Source organism: Hypanus sabinus, chromosome 10, assembly GCF_030144855.1.
Source record: "Hypanus sabinus isolate sHypSab1 chromosome 10, sHypSab1.hap1, whole genome shotgun sequence".
NCBI lineage: Eukaryota > Metazoa > Chordata > Chondrichthyes > Myliobatiformes > Dasyatidae > Hypanus > Hypanus sabinus.
The window spans coordinates 145744060-145765400 of NC_082715.1; the positions used below are offsets into that span (position 1 = coordinate 145744060).

Genomic DNA, 21341 nt, shown 5'->3' on the forward strand with positions numbered 1-21341 from the left:
GCATTTGACCACTCTTGCACTGTACTCCTTGGAGTTTAGAAGAATGAGGGGGGACCTCATAGAAACATTTTGAATGTTGAAAGAGTGGCAAACACGAGGAAATCTGCAGATGCTGGAAATTCAAACAACACATACAAAACGCTGGTGGAACACAGCAGGCCAGGCAGCATCTATAAGGAAAAGCACCATCGACATTTCGGGCCAAGACCCTTCGACAGTGCTTCTCCTTATAGATACTGCCTGGCCTGCTGTGTTCCACCAGCTGTGTGCAGATATGGCAAAGTTGTTTCCCATGGTGGGGGAGCCGACTACGAGAGGACATGACTTGAGGATTGCAGGGCGTCCATTCAGAATGGAGATGCTGAAAAAAAATTTTAGCCAGACTGTGGTGAATCTGTGGAATTTGTTGCAGCAGTGGAGGCCAGGTCAGTGGGTGTATTTAAGGCAGAGATTGATAGGTATCTGAGTAGTTAGGGCATCAAAGGTTATGGTGAGAAGGCATGAGAATGGGACTAAAGGGGAGATTGGATCAGTTCATGATGAAATGGCAGAGCAGACTCAATGGGCCTTTGTCTTATGGTCAGACTCAATGGGCTGATTATCCTAATTCTGCTTCTATGCCTTCTGATTTTATGGTCTTAACTTGATCGAACATCTCTGGCAAGACCTCAAGACTACTGTCCACTGCCGCTCCCCATCTGACGCATCCTGAGCAACCTTGAAAGGAGGAATGGGCAAGTCTTGCTCTATTACATTGTGCAAAGCTAATAGAGATACATGCAAAAGGAGATTAGTTGCTGTAATAGCAGGGACAGGTGTTTCAAATAAATACTGAGCAAAGTGTAGCGGTGTGCGACACGCAGCGCTAAAATAACGACACGGAGTCGGTAAACTTCAGTCAAAGATAACTTTATTCGAACTACACAGCCTTGCTTTTAAGCCACCCTCAACCTGCCCGCCCGTGGGCGCAGATGCTCCAAAAGACACGTACTCACAAACCCCCGTAGGTTATCTCCCTTAGCCGGTACGCTGGCTAATTGTGAGCCGGTTTGGATGTGCCAGGAAATGGGTTGCCACATAACCCCGCCCCAGAACCGGCGATACACCCCCCAATGTCCAGTCTGGGCCGGAACCTGTTTGGGAGGTCGGCCTCTGCGCCGCGGTGCCGGAAACTCGACCGGTTGCGCTAGGTCCACATGGGCCGGTTTGAGTCGGTCCACCGTGAAAGCCTCCTCTCTCCCCCCAACGTCCAGCACGAACGTGGACCTGTTGTTCCGGAGCAGCGTAAACGGCCCCTCGTAGGGCAGCGATGGCCGATGCCCGCCCCTTCGTACAAACACAAACTTACAGTTCTGCAGGTCTTTGGGTACGCAGGTCGGGTTCTGCCCATGCTGAGAAGTGGGTATGGGGGCCAGGTGACCGAGCCTCTCGCGTAGTCGGCCCAGGACTGCTGCGGGTTCCACCTCTTGCCCCCTTGGGGCTGGTATGAACTCCCTGGGGACGACCAGGGGCGCGCCGTACACCAACTCGACCGATGAGGCGTGCAGATCATCTTTGGGCGCCGTGCGGATGCCGAGTAGGACCCAGGGAAGCTCGTCCGCCCAGTTAGCTCCTCGCAGGCGGGCCATGAGGGCCGACTTCAGGTGACGGTGGAAACGCTCCACTAGTCCATTCGACTGTGGGTGGTAGGCAGTGGTGTGGTGCAGCTGAGTCCCCAAAAGGCTGGCCATAGCAGACCACAGGCTGGAGGTGAACTGGGCGCCTCTGTCGGAGGTAATGTGGGCCGGTACACCAAAGTGGGACACCCAGGTGGCGATCAGTGCCTGGGCGCAAGATTCAGAGGTGGTGTCGGTGAGCGGGATCGCCTCCGGCCATCTTGTGAACCGGTCCACGATAGCGAGGAGGTGCCACACTCCTCGCGACACTGGCAGGGGGCCCACGATATCCACGTGAATGTGGTCGAAACGCCGGTGGGTGGGATGGAACTGCTGCGGCAGAGCTTTGGTGTGCCACTGCACCTTGGCCGTCTGGCAGTGCATGCACGTTTTGGCCCATTCACTGACCTGTTTGCTGAGTCCGTGTCAAACGAACTTGCTGGAAACCATCCAGACAGTTGTCCTGATGGAGGGGTGCGCCAAGTTATGAATGGAGTCGAAAACGCGTCGCCGCCAAGGTGCCGGGACAACGGGACGGGGCTGGCCATTGGCGACATCACAGAGTAGGGTCCTCTCACCTGGGCCTACAGGGAGGTCCTGGAGCTGTAAACCAGAGACTGCGGCTCTGTAACTCGGAATCTCCTCATCTGCCTGCTGTGCCTCTGCCACCGCCTCAAAGTCTACCCCTTGGGAAAGGGCATGAATGGTAGGGCGAGAGAGCACGTCCGCCACGACATTGTCCTTACCCAAGGCGTGCCGGACATCCGTCATGTATTCAGAGATGTAGGACAGATGGCGCTGCTGGCGGGACGACCAGGGGTCGGACGCTTTCGTAAACGCAAAGGTAAGCGGTTTGTGGTCCGTGAACGAGGTGAAGGGCCGACCTTCTAGGAAGTACCTGAAATGCCGGATTGCCAGGTAGAGCGCCAACAGTTCCCGGTCGAAAGCACTGTACTTGAGCTCGGGTGGCCGCAGGTGTTTGCTGAAAAACGCCAGGGGTTGCCAGTGACCTGCGATGAGTTGCTTCAGTAACCCACCAACTGCCGTGTTAGCTGCGTCCACTATGAGGGCGGTAGGGACGTCCATTCTGGGGTGCACTAGCATCGCGGCGTTCGCCAAGGCTTCCTTCATTTGAATGAAAGCGGCGGCGGACTCCTCGTCCCAGGTAATGCCCTTGCCCGGACTGGACAGCAGGGCGAACAGGGGGCGCATGATCCAGGCAGCTGAAGGGAGGAAGCGGTGGTAGAAATTGACCATACCTACGAATTCCTGAAGGCCTTTGATCGTGGTGGGTCGGGGGAAATGGCAGACTGCATCTACCTTAGCGGGCAGAGGGGATGCCCCGTCTTTAGTAATCTTGTGGCCCAGGAAGTCAATGGTGTCGAGCCCGAACTGGCATTTGGCCAGGTTGATCGTTAGACCGTAGTCACTCAGCCGGGCATAGAGTTGACGGAGATGGGACAGATGCTCCTGACGACTGCAGCTGGCTATGAGGATGTCATCCAAATAGATGAACGTGAAGCCCAGGTCGCATCCCACCGCGTCATTAACCGCTGGAACGTTTGTGCGGCATTCTTCAGGCCGAACGGAATGCGGAGGAACTCGAAATGTCTGAAAGGTCTCGGCGTGGACCAGTCTCTTCCTGGGCAGGTCAACCAGTAGGCTGTGAGCCCACAAAAAATCCGCACCCAGAAGCGGTTGGGCTTCGGCGGCCAGTGTGAAGTCCCACGTGAACTGGCTGGAGCTGAACTGTAGCTGCACCTGACGGATGCCATAGGACCTTACTGTGCTGCCGTTCACGGCCCTCAGGGGGGGACCCGGTGCCCTGCTGCGGGTGTCATAACTCGTCGGAGGTAAGACGCTGATCTCAGCACCGGTGTCGACCAAAAACCAGCGTCCTGACCGCTTGTCCCACACATACAGGAGGCTATCCCGATGGCCAGCCGCCATAACCATCAGCGGCGGCTGGCCCTGGCGTTTCCCAGGAACTTGCAGGGCGGGCGACAACGGCGGGCTTCTGCACCCCACCGCTGGTGGTAGAAGCACCATTGATCGTTGGGCTCCCCACCCGTCTCTGGGGTTAGCAGGCTCTGTGGCCGGGTCTGGTCTGGTCTGCTGCTGGGAGCGTGGCCTGGTGATCTGTACGATGGACGCCCCACTCACCTTCTTGGCGTTCCACAGCAAGTCTGCCCGGGCTGCCACCTTCCGGGGGGTCACTGAAATCCGCGTCGGACAGCAGCAGGCGTATGTCCTCGGGCAGCTGCTCTAGGAATGCCTGCTCAAACATGAGGCAGGGTGTGTGTCCGTCGGCCACAGACAACATCTCATTCATTAAAGCCGATGGAGGTCTGTTGCCCAAGGCATCCAGGTGCAGTAAACGGGCAGCCCGCTCGCGCCGTGAGAGTCCGAAAGTCCTGAGAAGCAGGGCTTTGAATTCAGTGTACTTGCCGTCCGCCGGGGGAGACTGTACGTACTCCACAACCTGGGCCGCTGTGTCCTGGTCGAGGGAGCTCACCACGTAGTAGTAACGGGTGTCCTCTGAGGTTATCTGCCGAACGTCGAATTGGGCTTCTGCTTGCTGGAACCATAGGTGAGGTTGCGGCGTCCAGAAACCAGACAGTTTCAACGAAACCGCATGAACAGAGGCGGCGGTGGTCATCTCTGGTCCAAAAATCAGTTGGACCGTCGGGGTCACCAACTGTAGCGGTGTGCTACACGCAGCGCTAAAATAACGACACGGAGTCGGTAAACTGCAGTCAAAGATAACTTTATTCGAACTACACAGCCTTGCTTTTAAGCCTCCCTCAACCTGCCCCCCGTGGGCGCAGATGCTCCAAAAGACACGTACTCACAAACCCCCATAGGCTATCTCCCTTAGCCGGAACGCCGGCTAATTGTGAGCCGGTTCGGATGTGCCAGGAAATGGGTCGCCACAAAAGAATACTTCTGAACTGCTGACATTTCAGTTTTTGAATTTCTGGTTTTTCGTACTTTACTATTTTCCCCGTTTTTGGGCTGCATTTGTGAAAAAAAAATGATACACAAATAAAAATTCTCAGTTAAATTGATCAAAGTCCCTGGTTGCAATACTCATTTATGTAATGAAAGCGTTGGGAGATGAATACTTTTACAAGGCACTATATTTTCTGGAGCATCAGAAATCTTCCATTATGTTCTTTATTAGACCAAGCAACTGGCTGCACCAGAACACATCTGTGACATACTTGAACTATAAAATGCATAGAAGATTCTGGAGTTTTTAAATTATTGACCTGCATGAAGACATTTCCACCTTGACTCAATGACACATTTCAGAAACCCCCTGTTCCAAACACTTAAGTTTCTATATTCCAGACACAACTGCTGAGTTCATTTTAAATCTCACCAGCCCACTCACATAATCAGTGCAAAAGATAAAGCTCCACAGAATCTGGATCCTGAATTTTTCAGCAGACTTATCTCAAAGACACACTCACATCAACTCAGAGCCTAAGAAAAGCAGCGTGGATGAGAATGCAGTGTACCAGCACAGAAAACAGCAACCTCTAGTTGGGATTCCATGATCTGTATATGTTTATTTTGAGAACAAATATACGTACATATCGCACAACATGCTACTCTAGTAGTACAGAGCCTGTTCAATTTCCAGTCTATGAGACCATAAGATACGGGAACAGAATTTGGCCATTTGGCCCAATGAGTCTGCTCCGCCATTTCTTCATGGCTGATCTACTATCCCTCTCAAAAACCCATTCTCCCATCTTCAACCTGTAACCTTTGATTCCCTGACTAATCAAGAATCAGTCAAACTCCACTTTAAGTATGTGCAGTAGCTTGGATTCCACAGCATTCTGTGGCAATTAATTCCAGAGATTCATCACTCTCCAGCTAAAGAAACTCTCCTTTGTCTATCCTACATGTTATTTCCTCAAAGAATTCTAACAGATCTGTCAGGCAAAATTTCCCCTGAAGAAAACCATGCTGACTTTGGCTTATTTTATCATGTGCTCCAAAGAGCCACGTACCCCAAAACCTCATCCTAAATAAAAGACTCCCAACATATTCCCAACCACTGAAGTCAGTATAACTGGCCCATATTTTCCTGTCTTCTGCCTCTCTCCCTTTTTAAAGAAGTGGAATGACATTTGCAATTAAGAACCATTCCAGAATCTAGCAAATCTTGAAAGACCATTACTAATACCTCCACAATCTCTTCAGCTAACTCTTTCAGAATCCTGGGGTGTAATCCATCCAGTTCAAGTGACTTATCTGCCTTCAGCCTTTCAGGTTACTAAGCATCTTCTGCTTAGTAACAGTAACGTCACTCACTTCTGCACCCTGAAACTCTTGCATTCGGCATACTCCTAGTGTCTTCCACAGTGAAGACATACAGAAAACAGTTTGTCTACCACTTTTTTTTGGTAATTTGTCCCCCATTACTACCTCTCCATGTGGTCCAACATCCACTCTTGCCTCTCTTACTTCTTCTATATCTGAAAAGACCTGTGTCATATTTTTCATATTATTTCATATATTATATTATTTCATATTTTTCTATTATTTTTCATATTATCGTCTTTCATATTATTGGCTAGCTTGCCTTCATATGTCATCTTTTCTCCCTTATGGCTTTTTTTAGTTGCCTTCCATTGGTTTTTAATAGCTTCCAAATCCTCTAGTTTGCCCCTAAAGTTTGCTGTATTAAAAGCCTCCTCTTTTGCTTTTATGCTGTTTTTGACTTCCCTTGGTTGCCTCCTCCTTCCTTTAAAATACTTCTTCATTTTTGAGATCTATCTATCCTGCACCTAAGTTATACAACTCACCAGGCATATCATTTCACAGAGATATCATCCCAAAAGCACTTCATTCTAAAACAAACAGCATTACCACAGCCAGAATTTACCAGAAAGTGGTTGTTGATGAAATATCTTTTGGATGTCAGCTATAAATTAGTATTTTCTGTCCTTCTTTGGTTACATTTTTAACCTCTGGTACATTTGATGCCCACTTCAAGCTCCTAGCTGGTTCAATAAGATTCTGAAGTTTGTTAACTAATGCAGATGTCCTACCTCCAATTCTGCTTCTCAACTCACCAATGACAATCCGGTGCACAGTTTCCCTCAGTGACACTGGAATATAAAAGAAACAGAATAATCAGGTACCCTGACTCACAACAAGTTAAAAACATGCAAGTAAAATATTCCTATTCTGGTAGGAATGTAACCAGATATACAGTAATTAGTTATCAACAGTTACATAAACCAGGGGATATCAAATTGTCCACACTTCACACAACCATTCAATAGTTAATTTCACCAACTATCACATTCACAGGAATGAATCACAGAAATGAATGAATGAATAACTATCACAGGAATTCCATATAGATGCTGCCTGACCTGCTAAGTTCCTCCACCGTTTTGTGTGTATTGCGTTGGATTTCCAGCATCTACAGATTTTCTCATGTTTGCCATTTTATTAGGTACAGCAGGTACCTAATGAAGTAAACACTGAGTGTATTAAATCAACAGGCAGTCTATCCAGACACCTTAATCGCAGACAAGGAAAATCTGCTGATGTTGGTAATCCAAGTGACACACAATATACTGGAAGAACTCAGCAGGCCAGGCCACATCTGCGGAAAAAAGTAAACAGTTGATGCTTTGGGCCGAGACCCTGATGAAGGGTCTTGGCCCGAAACATCGACTGTTAACTCTTTTCTACAGATGTCTACTTTGCATTCATGTTCAGACATGCTACAATCTTGGTTCCACAACAATCTTGCAAAACAACAAACTTACCAAAGACTAAAAATTGCTTTCCTCCATTGAAAGAAAGAAAGATGACAGGGTAACATGGCAACGCTACACAACCGAGGCTCCAGATTTCCGAGTCAAAGAGCACAGAGGGACTGCGTCAATGACAAAGCATCAGGATTTGCAGTAAATTATGTAAAATCCCAATATACTGGTACTTTTAAGTATAAAGTGGGACTAATCATTTTCCTGGTTGCAATAATGGCACCATGAACCATACTGCGCCAATGAGAACTAAGTCCAAAAACAAAAGGAACCCATGGACCAACCACACCACTAAATGAGCTGATGCAATTTACTGAGTTAGCCATGAAGAAACTGCAAGCTTCAAGGATAAAATACAGCAAGGAAAAGGGCTACCCATGATAAACCTCAATAAAATTGATTGCTTTGTAATGCCTTTTCTTTCTCCTTCATGTTCTGCCTTTTCAATTATTTAACCAATCACTTCTGAAAGACTGATAAATCTCAGCTCATTGTTGCTAGTGCTAAAGCATTCCATGCCACGACAGCCAACCATAAAAGCATTTCCTCTGATACACCCACTTAGTTCAATTAATAATCCTGAATGTTGCCAAATTACTAATTCACTGCTTATACTTCAGATGTATTCTTGTAATATATTTTAGAAACATGAAGGTCATTGTTGCCCTCATCAATTTACTTGTCCTGCTCTAGTAAAAAAATACCAATTTATTTGGTATTTCTTCACAAGTACATTCTCTAGATAATCCACCTTGGAAAAATAACAGAACTACATCTATGCAAAGAACATTGTGCCAATATAATCTTATCACTCCAAAGTGAATGCAGAATTTAGGAAGCATCTTTGTTATAATAACAGTGAAATAAATTGCCCTTTTGAGGACTGCAATCCCTTCAAGCAACAGGATGCTACCAGGATTTGGTGACATTGATTAAGGATAGTGTGGAGGGCTGTGGAGGTTACAGTGGGACATTGAAAGGATGCAAAACTGGGCTGAGAAGTGCCAGATGGAGTTCAATCCAGATAAGTGTAAAGTGGTTCATTTTGGTAGGTCAAATATGATGGCAGAATATAGTATTAATGGTAAGACTCTTGGCAGTGTGGAAGAACAGAGGGATCTTGGGGTCCGAGTCCATAGGACACTCAAAGCTGCTGCGCAGGTTGACTCTGTGGTTAAGAAAGCAGATGGTGCATTGGCCTTCAATAATTGTGGGATTGAGTTTAGGAACCAAGAGGTAATGTTGCAGCTATACAGGACCCTGGTCAGAACCCACTTGGAGTACTCTGCTCAGTTCTGGTCACCTCACTACAGGAAAGATGTGGAAGCTATAGAAAGGGTGAAGAAGAGATTTACAAGGATGTTGCCTGGATTGGGGAGCATGCCTTCTGAGAATAGGTTGAGTGAACTCGGACTTTTCTCCTTGGAGCAACGGAGGATGACAGGTGACCTGATAGAGGTGTATAAGATGCTGAGAGGCATTGATCGTGTGGATAGTCAGAGGCTTTTTCCAGGGCTGAAATGGCTAGCATGAGAGGGCACAGTTTTAAGGTGCTTGGAAGTAGGTACAGAGGAGATGTCAGGGGTAATTTTTTATTTTTTTTACGCAGAGTTGTGAGTGCGTGGAATGGGCTGCTGGTGATGGTGGTGGAGGCAGAAACAATAGGGTCTTTTAAGAGACTCCTGGATAGGTACATGGAGCTTAAAAAAATACAGCACTATGGGTAACCCAAGGTAATTTCTAAGGTAAGGACATGTCCGGCACAGCTGAAGGGCCTGTACTGTGCTGTAGGTTTTCTATGTTTTTTTCTAAGGAACAAGTGTTGGTCATGGAACTAACCAAATTCACATAATCTCTTTGAAATACTCACTTGGATCACTTGGCTTGGTAACATGCATCAAGTTTTGCAAGGTTTCAATATCTTTTCCATGACAAACTAAACTTCACTTAGCCGTCAACTGAATTACTCAGAGGCCTGGACTGTTAACCTCAAGACAAGATTTCAAAATCCACTACACCCAAATCTCTAGATCTTTATGTGGCAACATAAATCCCACCTCAATAAACCTTACAAAATCTGTCTTACAAACATAACAGAACTAAGAATACAAGAAACATGAGGATGCTATTCAGCCCTCCATACCCATGAAGATCACAATTAACCTTTCACTTCAACCCACATTCCTGCACAAATCCCATTTAGCTCAATTCCTTGAATATCGAAAAAGTTTTCGATATCAATCTTGAAAATATCAAACATCTCTGTTTTCAAGCTCCTTTTTGGAAATTTCTATGATTCACTCCCCTTTGTATAAATTTTTTTTTAAACTTATTACTGTCCTGAAAGTGCAAACCTGACATTGAGACTGTGATCTATTTCCAGCACCACAACCAAGGAAACCAGCCCCATCTGCACAATCAAATTCCATAAAAACTGCAGTATTGTTTAAATAAGTTCACCTCTCATTTCACAGGCTCACTCTCCATTCTTCACTCAGAAGATGGTGAAATTCTGGATGAATAGCCACAGAAATGGTAGATATGACGTCAATTGTAATATTTAAGAGAAGTCTGGATGGGAAAAGGATAATGGCGGGCCATGCTCTCAGAGGAACGGTGATAGCAAAGGCTAAGGGACAAGACAAAGTCACCACTACTGCGCTGAAAATTTGTACTCTAGTAACAATAATGTTTCGAACCAAGCTGCTTTAGTATGTAATACTAATTAAATCGTTTGAGTTGGTATGGTCTCCCAATGGCCACGTGGGTTTCCACCAGGTGGTGGAATCTCCTCTTACACTTCAAAGATGTATCGGTTAGTTGGTTAATTGGTCACATAAGTGTAATTGGGTGGCAAAACCTTATTGCACCAGAAATGCCTGTTACCATGCTGTCTCTATGAATAAATCAATTAGATTGCCCAGGTATTTTGTCCACAAATACAAGACAGATCCAGTCTAGCAGATTACCAGTCTATTGTGTTCAGTTCTGGTCACCTCATTATAGGAAGAATGTGGAAGCTTTAGACAAGGTGTAGAGACTTACTGGTATGCTGTCTGGATTAGGGAGCATGTCTTATGAAGAAAGGTTGAGCCAGCTGGGGTTTTTTTCTCTTTGGAAGGATGAGAGGTGTCTTGATAGCAGTGAACAAGATGATGAGAGGCATAGATAAAGTGGACAACCAGTGGCTTTTTCCCAGGGCAGCAATGGCCAATTTGAGAAGGCATAATTTTAACATGTTTGGAGGAAAGTATAGGGGGGATGTCAGAGGCAGCCAGGCCTGGGATCATCTATGGCAGAGTTAGATAGGTACGTTGAAAAGTGGAAAGCTACGCGGGAGGGAAGAGGGAAGTATTAGATTGTTCTTGGAGTAGGTTAAAAAGTCAGCACAACCTCATGACCAAAGTGCCTGTAATGTGCTGTACTTTTTAATGTTTTATGGCCTTTGCACAAACAGCAGGAAAATGTTTAAAAAGCTGTTGGTTGTACTATTGGCAACAAGAATTCACCAATAACTTTCCCACTTAACTTCAGATCCAATTTCTAACTTGACCCAAATATGGACAAAATGGCTGAATTCTGCAGACAAGTGTCTACCCTTGAATATGACCAAGGGCGGCATTAAAAGCCCCAATAAACTGAAGTCAATGAGTATCATTTGGGAAAACACACATCGTAGACACACATAACATAAAAGGTGGATTGTTGTGATTGTTGGGAATCCATCGCTGTGTATGTTCATCAGGGCAATATCATGAAATCAAACAGCTTCTGCTTGATAATTAATAATCTCTGAAAATATAATAGGGAATTGTGCTTCCTGACAACTGCAAAATAATCAAATTCAAGAACAGTATTTGTGTTTGGCAAAATCTCATCCTGTGAGTTTGGTTTGAGGTGTTCTGAAGAGATGAGGGCAGGGATTAGGAACTCAGTTTAACTCCTGGAACTATACAACAGCATTATGGGAGCACCTCAACCACAAGGAGCTGTGCCATGAAGTTACTCACTACAATCTTCAAGGGCAATAAATGCTGGTTTTATCAGCAACACCCACGCTCCAAAGATCAAAATGAGGAAATGGCATTTGAATTCATCAACTTAATGTTATATGAGTGATACATTATTGTGTAATCACAATTAGTGACAGCTTTACATAGCCAATGCATAAGAACTGAATCTGGTTCCATTGGACACGTTTTATGCATTACAAATTCTTACCAGCAGTTCCTAATTAACCCACACTATTTTAAACATCCCTTAATTTCAAGCAATAGACTAAATATGTAATTTCAAAATTACCCTATTCTTATTACAACAGGATTTTCTACCATTTTTTTCTTTCTAAAAGATTTTTTTTAATATAATGCCATTATTCGATCTCTAATGGTTAATGAACAAAATGAATACATTTGTACAACACTTACCAAAGTGTCTTTAAAAATGAATTTACAAAGATGCAACAATTAGAAGGATTCAACAAATGCAGCTTTTATGTGCCAAAAATCAAAGTTCAGCACTTCAGATGAAAGACCACGTCCTCTGCTCTGCTGTGGGACACAGATTATGTCTGTGTGAATAAATAGAGCAGCAACAGAAAATTCGGAGACAGAGATAACTCGTGGCTTATCAGAGAATGCACAAAGGACAGGGTTGGAGTAAAGCACCAAGATGTACAGTACCTTGTAAAGAAGAAGCATGGGAGTGGGAACAGAGGAGTTATTTATATTCCCAGACAACAATACTCTCCACCCTTAAAATAAAAACAAATACTTCATAATGATCTAGATCTGATGCTACAATCCATTTACTCATTACTCCCACCGTTTTAACTCAGTCCTTGTACACTAGGCTTGGATTTGAAAATTTATATATATAATAAATCCTTCAATCTGAGAGTCCTATTATCAGGTCCACATAGAGTGTGTCTCGCCTAGATATAAAATGTTTCCTAATGGGTTTTCAATCCCTGATTTCCAAATTTAAAACTCATACCAGAGTTTAACAAGCCTGGTATTCGCGAATCACTTGCCTTATCTGGAATGTTTCTATCTAAGTAATGTGCATAAAGACGAAAGAAATTCCTGCTCCAGCAAATTCCAGCGACACACAACAGCAAATCCACAAATTTGGACAGCCCTGATCTATCAACCTTCATTGTGTGCAAAAAAATTACGGAACATATGAAGATAAGTTTAAAGAAAAAAGTTATTCAAAATTCATGATGACCCACTCTAATGACATATATTCAACAAATGATTTAATAAGAGCAACACACACCTCTGTACCAATGACGAAGCGCTAAGACTTTATGTTAATATTACCCTCACTGTCATTGACTCAGGATGGAAAGAAAACCAATGATCCTTCTACATATCACTACCCAGTGAGTGTACATTTACCATCAAACTTGATGCCAGGATAAAAGTTTGATGTCATACCAGCTCCGGCGCACTGGACAGACCAAAGGAAGGGTAAACCAAGAATCCTTCAGTGAACTGTTATCTAATGAGAACATGCATTTCCCATTAAATTACAACATTCATCAAGAAGGAATATATTCTAACTAGAATCCTCCAACTCCAAGGCCGCTAGCCACTGAACAGGATACATGCAATAATCAAGATTTCAACAACAACATTTCAAGGAAGTGACAATGAAAAATAACCAGTTGTGATCAAACAGGATGTAAAAGATGTCATTATCCACTTAATGTAATTACATTCAGCTACTGTCCCCCAAACAGTGCTTTGAAAGCCACAATAGAATCTAAATAAAATTAAAGTACATACAAGAGCCCATCTTTTACCAAAAAGCAAAATCATAAACTTGTTTACAGTTCTACACTGATTACATATCTTTCATGAGATAGCATTCCATTTCAGTTATCATCTTGATTAGGAAGCAGATGGCTTCGACACCACATCATGACATCCACCAAATAAGAGGATTAATTGTACAATTATAGACCTAAACCTTTGAACCAAGAGAAAAAGACAGACCACAAGATATAGGAGCAGAATTTAGCCACTTGGACCATCAAGTCTGCTCTACCATTTCAATACGGCTGATCCATTTTCTCTCTCAGGCCCAATCTCCTACCTCCTCCCTGTATCCCTTCATCCCCTGACCAATCAAGAATCTATCAACCTCTGCATTTAATATAAAGATATTTGGTACACCACACAAAAAAGTTGTGGTTCACCTCTCTGGGCTCTGAGAAAGCTTATTTCAAATTACAGTATGAAAAATATAGAATAAGAATCATAAAGGAAATCATGGCCAGTCAGGTCTGAAACATTGTGAAGAATTTTAATTTTAACATCACCTTGCCAGTGGTCTGCAGAATGAGAAAACATTTTCACCTAAAAAAAACTTATAATTTATATTTGATTGATTATAGCTAAAATTGTTAATTTCATATTACAACATTTGAAAGTTTTTGACAAGAACAGGACATTCGGCCCATCAATGCTTGGCAAATTCCTATTCACATTGTGTCTTGAAATAACTTAAGAGTTTAGATTTGTAAATCTCTAAGGTACTATTCTCAACTACACAACTAGGTAATTTGTTCCATGTGTCCACAACTTGCTGTGTAAAGAAATGACGATTGTCTAAAATCTTCCTTTAATCAGTATCCATCTATTGCCCCGTGTCCTCGTTGATGGATTAATTTTGAAGCAGCAGCTAGCATCCATCTTACTTACACCCTAAATGTTTCTGAACACTTCTATCACAGCTTCTCTCATTCAACATCTATTTAAGTTAAAAAGGTTTAATTCTTTCAATATTTCTTCATAGCTCATACCATGCAGATATAGTTTAATCTTATAAGAGGTAGAGAAATTTCTATGTTAAATTGGGATTTTTTTAAGAACATATGCATCCTTTTCTCCATATTTCTATATCGCTAGGCACATCATTAACTAATATTTAAGCAGAATATTTCCTTCCACAAAAACTCTCAAGTCAACATGCCGATTCCTCCAAGCATCAGTTTTACACCTTGGCAGGGCAAATGCAAGGAGACATAGGCTGTTAAGGGCAATATCCTTAAGAGTGTTGCTGAGCAGAGTCCAAGTTGGGGTCCAAGTTCACAGCTGCTTGAAAGTGGCCACACAGGTCGATAAGGTGGTTATGAAGGCTTATGAAATGCTTGCTTTTATTAGTCAAGGCACCATGTTCAAAGTCAAGAGATTATGCTGCAACTTTACTAAACTCTGGTTAGGCCACATCTGAAGTACCACGTACAGTTCTGATCGCCCCTCTACAGGATGTCCTGCCGAAGGGTCTCAGCCCAAAACGTCGACTGTACTCTTTTCCACAGATGCTGCCTGGCCTACTGAGTTCCTCCAACATTTTCTGTGTGTTGCTTTGATTTCCAGCATCTGCAGATTTTCTGTTTGTGATAGCAAGGATGTTGAGGAGATGGTGCAGAAAAGGTTTACCAGGATGCTGCCTGGTTTAGAGGGCATGTGCTATCTCAAGAGGTTAGATAAACTTGGGTGTATTTTATCTAAAGCGCTGGGGGCTGAGAGGAGATCTGATAGGTTTATAACATTATGAGGATCATAGAATGGACAGAACATATGCTTCCCAGTGTTGAAATGTCTAAGACCAGAAGGCACGCATTGAAGGTAAGAGGGGGGTAGGTTCAAGGGGGATGTGAGGAGCAAGTTTTTTTTTTAATTTAGTGGATGTCTGGTGTGGTAGAGGCAAATATATTAGAGGCTTTTAAGAGACATTTGGATAGGAGCATGGATGTAAGGAAAAGGATATTGAAACAGCATTGGTAGGAGGGGTCAGTGTTTGAGTGTTTTTGATTTTTTATCTGGTTCGGCACGACATTGTGAATGGCCTGCTCCTGTGAACAGCAGAGAAGGCCAGATTCAGATTGTGACCAATACTATAGAAACTGGCAGAGTATATGCACTCATTGTTTGAAGATCAATGAGATAACATATTTAAGGAAAAGTCTCAAATGTCAGTGCTGCATTAGTTCCTGATTTTACTCTTTAGATGGGAGCTCCACAACTAACCACAGTTATATATATAACCAGTCAATGGAAGAAATAAGTTAGAGAAAATAGGATATACGACAATTTAGAAGTTAAAATGGTGAGAACTAAAAAGCATTGCATGTCTGCGTGGTCAGGTATAATCTGAAAATTAGTAAGGGTTTAGATTGCAGAACCTGAACTAGATTCTTCACTTGGCAAGCTGCCATTGAATGTTTCAAGGGAGAAACTGTACCTTAAAAAGGGTGTGGATGTAGCCCATTCTTGGATGAGACAGAGGGCATGATTATTTCATTACTTGGAGTTGAAAAACAGAACTTTTACACCTGTAAGTATTACACTTTATCTGAAGCATACTAATGTAAGTGTTTTAATTAGAATTTGCTTAGTTTTGATGGACATTTTCATATTCAAAGACACTTTGGTCATGTAGACATGGCTTTAAAGAGAACGTGTTTAGAACGAGACCAGTTAATTATATCTGTTGATGGCTGCACCCTAAGCTCCAGGAACTTGTGTCCAAAAACCAGCCAGTAACATAACAGTTGTGGTGAGCTGGCTGTTTTGCATAGGCAACTAACACCATAAAAGGACACCACACAGACCTTGCAAAATGCGAGAAACTGATAGAAATAGACCATTTTGGCCCAGCTAAGTCTCTAACTAGACAGCAGTGCTATGGAAGAGACTGTAGGGGGGATGCGAAACAGGATGAGTCTTGACGGAGGTTGTCGGACCCCCCCCCCCCCCAAAGTCAACTGTTTATTTCCCTCCATAGATGCTGTTGGAACTGCTAAGTTCTTCCAGCATTTTGTGTGAACAAGATTGATAATTTCTTCATTCCTGACCAGTTCCTACTTGTGCCCTTACTAGTATTGTCTTTTTTTATTTCATCAAACTGTTTTCTCCCTTCGCTCTTAGTTCCAGTCTCTCTCTCTCTCGACCCCAACCCCTTCGCCCCAGCTCTCGCCACTCCAATCCCTCCCACATTCCTCCCTCGGGCGAATTGTTTCTGAACCCAGTCTTGGGGGGGGGGGGGTCCAATTCCAGGATACCCGGTAGCCTCGACTTCCAAGCGGTGCCACCGTCCAGGAGCCGCTACTCCACACTACTCACGCAGAAGTTACCTTATGCCTCCAGCTCTCTTTCCTCAGGCCTCACACGGATCAATCATTCTCGCCCGCCTGCAGACACTCTGCCAGTATCCCATCAGGCAGCGCGCCCAGAGCTCCTCCGACATCCCGACGACGTCCGCGGCACCGCTCGGTCACGTCAGTGGAGTTAGTGTCCAATTACTTACCAGTTTCAGTTTACAGTTAAATTAATTCAGATTCATTATATTATGAGCTTTGTATCTGAGCTGAATTTCGTACAAGTTTGCAACTGAAGGGGTGAGATCTGCAGCTGTAGACATATGAGATTCTGCAGATGCTAGACTTTTTTGAGCCTCTCAGAAAATTGTGCTGGAACTCGGCAGGTCAGGGAGCATCTTTGGAGGGGCATAAACAGTCGACGTTTCAGGTGGAGTCTTTGTGGAGTGGAACGGGGTAGATGCCAGAATAAGAAGGTGGAGGAGGTTTAGAAGCTCAAGCTGGCAGACCATAAGTGAACAAGACACAAAATGTTGGAGGAACTCTAGGCCAGGCAACATCTATGGAAAAGAGTACAGTCGACGTTTCGGACCGAGACCTTTCGTCAGATTCACCACCCACTGGCGAAAAAAAAGTCCTCCTTACACCTGTCTTAAAAAGTCGCCCCTCAATTTTCAGATTGTACCTGCTAGTTCTGGACACCCCACCATACCAAACATCCTCTCCACATCCACCCAATCCAATCCTTTCAACATTTGGTAGGTTTCAATCAGATTCCTCCCCTGCCTCCAAAATTCTTCTAAATTTCAGTGAGTACAGGACCAAAGCTGCCAAAAGCTCCTCATATTCATTCCCAGAATCATCCTCATGAATCTCCTCTGGACTCTCTCCAATGACAACATATCGTTTCTGAGATATTGGGCCCCAAACTGCTGACAGTACTCCAAGTGCAGCCTGATTAGTATCTTATTAAGGGTCAGCATTATCTCCTTGCTTTGTTGCATTTTTGGTGTATACAGATTTTATATCATCTGCAAGCTTGTTAGTCACATCACTACATTCCCTTTTGTCATTTTTATAATTCAATTATTTCTCTCACAAGAAGTGTTTTGAAAAATATACAGAAAACAAGCATATATAACAGATATGCCTCAACTATAAGCTTACATTTTAATAAGATTCAAATATACTGTCATCTTAAAGCATGATTGAATTTCCTCATAATCCAGCTTCAACATGTGAGCAGCACATACAAAATGCTGGAGAAACTCAGCAGGCCAGGCAGCATCCTGGAAGAGAGAAAATAGTCGATGTTTCAGGCCAAAAGTCCTACTGAAGAATTTCGGTCCAAAATGTCGACTGCCCTCTTTTCCATGGATACTACCTAGCCTGCTGAGTTCCTCCACATCTTGTGTGTGTTACTCAGATTTCCAGCATCTGCAGATTTTCTCTTGTTTGCGATCTACATGTGAAAATACTGTTTAAGAATTCAGAGTATGTCACTTACTTTGGAGCTCTTTAGAAGGTCACATATTGATGGGTGGGACAGTGGACAAGAGTAAAAGGCCATGCAATGAATCCACAGGATTATATTTAATCTTGAGTCAGCAGCTTTATCAGTTGTAGCTGTGGAGATCATAGGGGCTGATGACATTCCAGTCATATTATTCAAGTAACCAAATTATCATAATATCATCACTTAAAGCTGCTTACTTGTGCAATACAAAGGAATAAAGAAAAGAGTGAAACAGCGTCCGTAAGGAATTGAATTCCAAAGTTCAAAATAAATATATTATCAAAGTACAAATATGTCATCTTTTTCTTGTGGGCATTTACAGTCCTAACGTATTGATGCAGTTATAAAGAAGGCAAGACTGTGACTATACTTCATTAGGAGTTTGAAGAGATTTGGTATGTCAACAAATAAACGCAAGAACTTCTATAGATGTGCTATGGAAAGCATTCTGACAGGCTGCATCACTGTCTGGTATTGGTGGGCACAAGACCAAAAGAAGCTGCAGATGGTCATAAAATTAGTCAGCTCCATCTTAGGTACTAGCCGACAAAGTACCCAGGACATCTTCACGTAGCAGTGTCTCAGTGTCCATTATTAAGGACCTCCAGCACCCAGGGCATGCCCCTTTTTCACTGTTACCACCAGGTAGGAGATACAGAAGCCTGAAGGCACGCACTCGGTGATTCAGGAACAGCTTCTTCCCCTCTGCCATCCGATTCCTAAATGGCCATTGAATCTTTGCACACTACCTCACTTTTTTCATACATTTCTGTTTTTTGCATGATTTTTAATCTATATTATAGATTTTTAATATACATGTTTTAGTATTTGATATACAGTATATATACCGTAATTGATTTATTTTGTTTTTTACCTCTTGTTCTATATTATGTATTCAATTGAGCTGCTAAGTTAACGAATTTCATGAGACATGCCAATGATAATAAACCTGATTCTGATTCTGATTCTAAATACAAAGAAAGTCAGTAGAATCAATGAAAAAACACTGCACATAACAAAGAGAGACTGCCAATGTGCAAAAGAAAATACAAAGAGAAAATAATAATAATAAATATACACTTGAGAACATGCCTGTTGAGCCCCTGAAAGTGAATCAATGGATTGTGGACTCAGTTCAGTGTTGGGTGAGCGAAGTTATCCACTCTGATTTCAGAGCCTGACAGTTGAGGGGTAAATAACTGTTCCTGAACCTGGTGGTGTGGGGGCTAAGGCTGAGGATCTCCTCCCTGATGGCAGCAGGGAAAAGAGAACCTAGCTTGGATGGTGGGATTCCTTGATGAGGGACTCCTGTGATAGTGCTCCTTGTGGATGTCCTCAAATGTGGGGAAGGCCTTACCTGTGACAGGCTAGGCTGTATCCATTACTTTTTGTCAGCTATTCCATACCAAGCCATGGATCATGTCGTAATTCTAAAGTGTCACTGAGTCACATTTAAACTCTTTAACACTGATCTCTGAAAGATCAGAATGGTAATCTATATTTAGAGCCAAAAGGGATGGAGAAGATCTTAAATGCATTATTTTCATCTGTATTTTCTCAGGAGACACACAACCTGAAGAGGCAAAACAGCATCAACTTCATGAACAGATTACAGAGGAGGAGGTGTTTGCTGCCTTAAGGCAAATTAGGGTGGAAAAATCCCAAGGTCCTGACAGGGTATTCCCTTCGACCCTACAGGAGGCAAGTGCAGAAATATTTAAAATATCCTTAGCGACAGGTGAGGTTCCAGATGACTGGAGGATAGCCAATGTTGTTCCAGTGTTTAAGAAAGGATCTAAAACTAAACCAGGAAATTAAAGCCCAGTGAGCCTGACATAGGTAGTGGGAATGTTATTGGAAGGTATTCTAGGAGACAAGATTCATTATTAAGGATAGTCAGCATGGCTTCTTGCATGGTAAGTCATGTCTAACCAATCTTATAGAGTTTTTAGAGGATGTTACCAGGAAGGTTGATGTCATAGATGTCGTCAGGCAATAGATGTCGTTTACATGGACTTTAGCAAGACATTTGACAAGCTCCTACATGGGAAGTCGGTCAAGAAGTTTCAGTCGCTTGACATTCAAGATGAGGTAGTAAATTGGCTTTGACAATGGTTTTGTGGGAGAATATATTCTCTTACTTTATATAATGTTTAATTTTTCTGAATGTATTTATGGTTGATCAGAAGAATTTGGAACCTTTTGGAAGCATGGAGAGATTGTTGGAATGGTGAAACCTACGTTCAATGTGACTGAGGAGCTGGAAGTTTCAATGCATCAACAGGAAAAAAGCTGGAGGAACTCATCAGGTCAGGTCAAATCTCATTTCCTTCCATAACTGCTGCCCGACTGCTGAGTTCCTCCAGCTTTTTGTGTGTTGGTCTGGATGTGGTTTCAGAGTACTTGCAGACACATGATAAAATAGGCCATAGTCAGCATAGTTCCCTCAAGGGAAAATCTTGCCTGACAAATCTGTTTGAATTCTTTAAAAAAATAACAAGCAGGGTATTCAAAGGACATTCAGTGGATGTTGTATACTTGGATTTTCTGAAAGCCTTTGTCAAGGTGCCACACATGAGGCTGCTAAACAGGTTAAGGGTCCATGGTATTACAGGAAAGGTACTAACATGGATAAAGCAGTGGCTTATTAGCAGGAGACAAAGAGTGGGAATAAAGGAACCCTTTTCTTATCTGTCTTTGGACTGCTTCTTTTTACGTTATATGTCAATGACTTGGATGACAGAATTGATGGCTTTGTTGCACAGTTTGCAGACAATATCAAGAGAGGTGGAGGGGCAGGTAGTTTTGAGGAAGTAGAAAGGCCTTAGATAGATTAGGAGAATGAGTAAAGAAATGGCAGATGGAATACAGTGTCAAGAGGATATGGTCATGCACTTTGACAGAAGAAATAAAAGGGTAGACTATTTTCAATGGAGAGAACATTTAAAGATCTGAGGCACAAAGTGATTTGGGAGTCCTTGTGCAGAGTTCCCTAAAGGTTGATTTGATAGTTGAGCCTGTGGTGAGGAAGGCAAATGCAATGTTAGCAATCATTTCAAAAGGACTGGAATATAAAAGTAAGGATGTGATGTTGAGGCATTATAGAGCACTGCTGAGGCCTCACGGAGTATTGTGAGTAGTTTTGGGTCCCTTATCTTAGAATGGATGTGCTGACCCTGAACAGAATTCAAAGGAGGTTTACAAAAATGATTCCATGATTGAATGGTTTGTCATATGAAGAGTGTTTGGTGGCTATG

At 43.2% G+C, this 21341-nt stretch overlaps 1 protein-coding gene across 2 annotated transcripts in view; it reads right to left on the reverse strand.

Annotated features, from left to right (window-relative positions):
- zgc:63587 (uncharacterized protein LOC393431 homolog) overlaps positions 1–16719 on the reverse strand; it is a 170383-nt gene extending 153664 nt beyond the window's left edge. The window contains exons 1-2 of one of the 2 annotated variants that reach the window (XM_059983185.1): positions 16605–16719; positions 6725–6784 (exon numbers count right to left, since the gene is read on the reverse strand). The gene's annotated coding sequence lies outside the window, so the exon portion shown is untranslated. The remainder of the gene's footprint in view (positions 1–6724; positions 6785–16604) is intronic. The other variant, XM_059983186.1, reaches the window with a different exon arrangement.
- Between the last annotated feature and the right edge of the window lie 4622 nt (positions 16720–21341).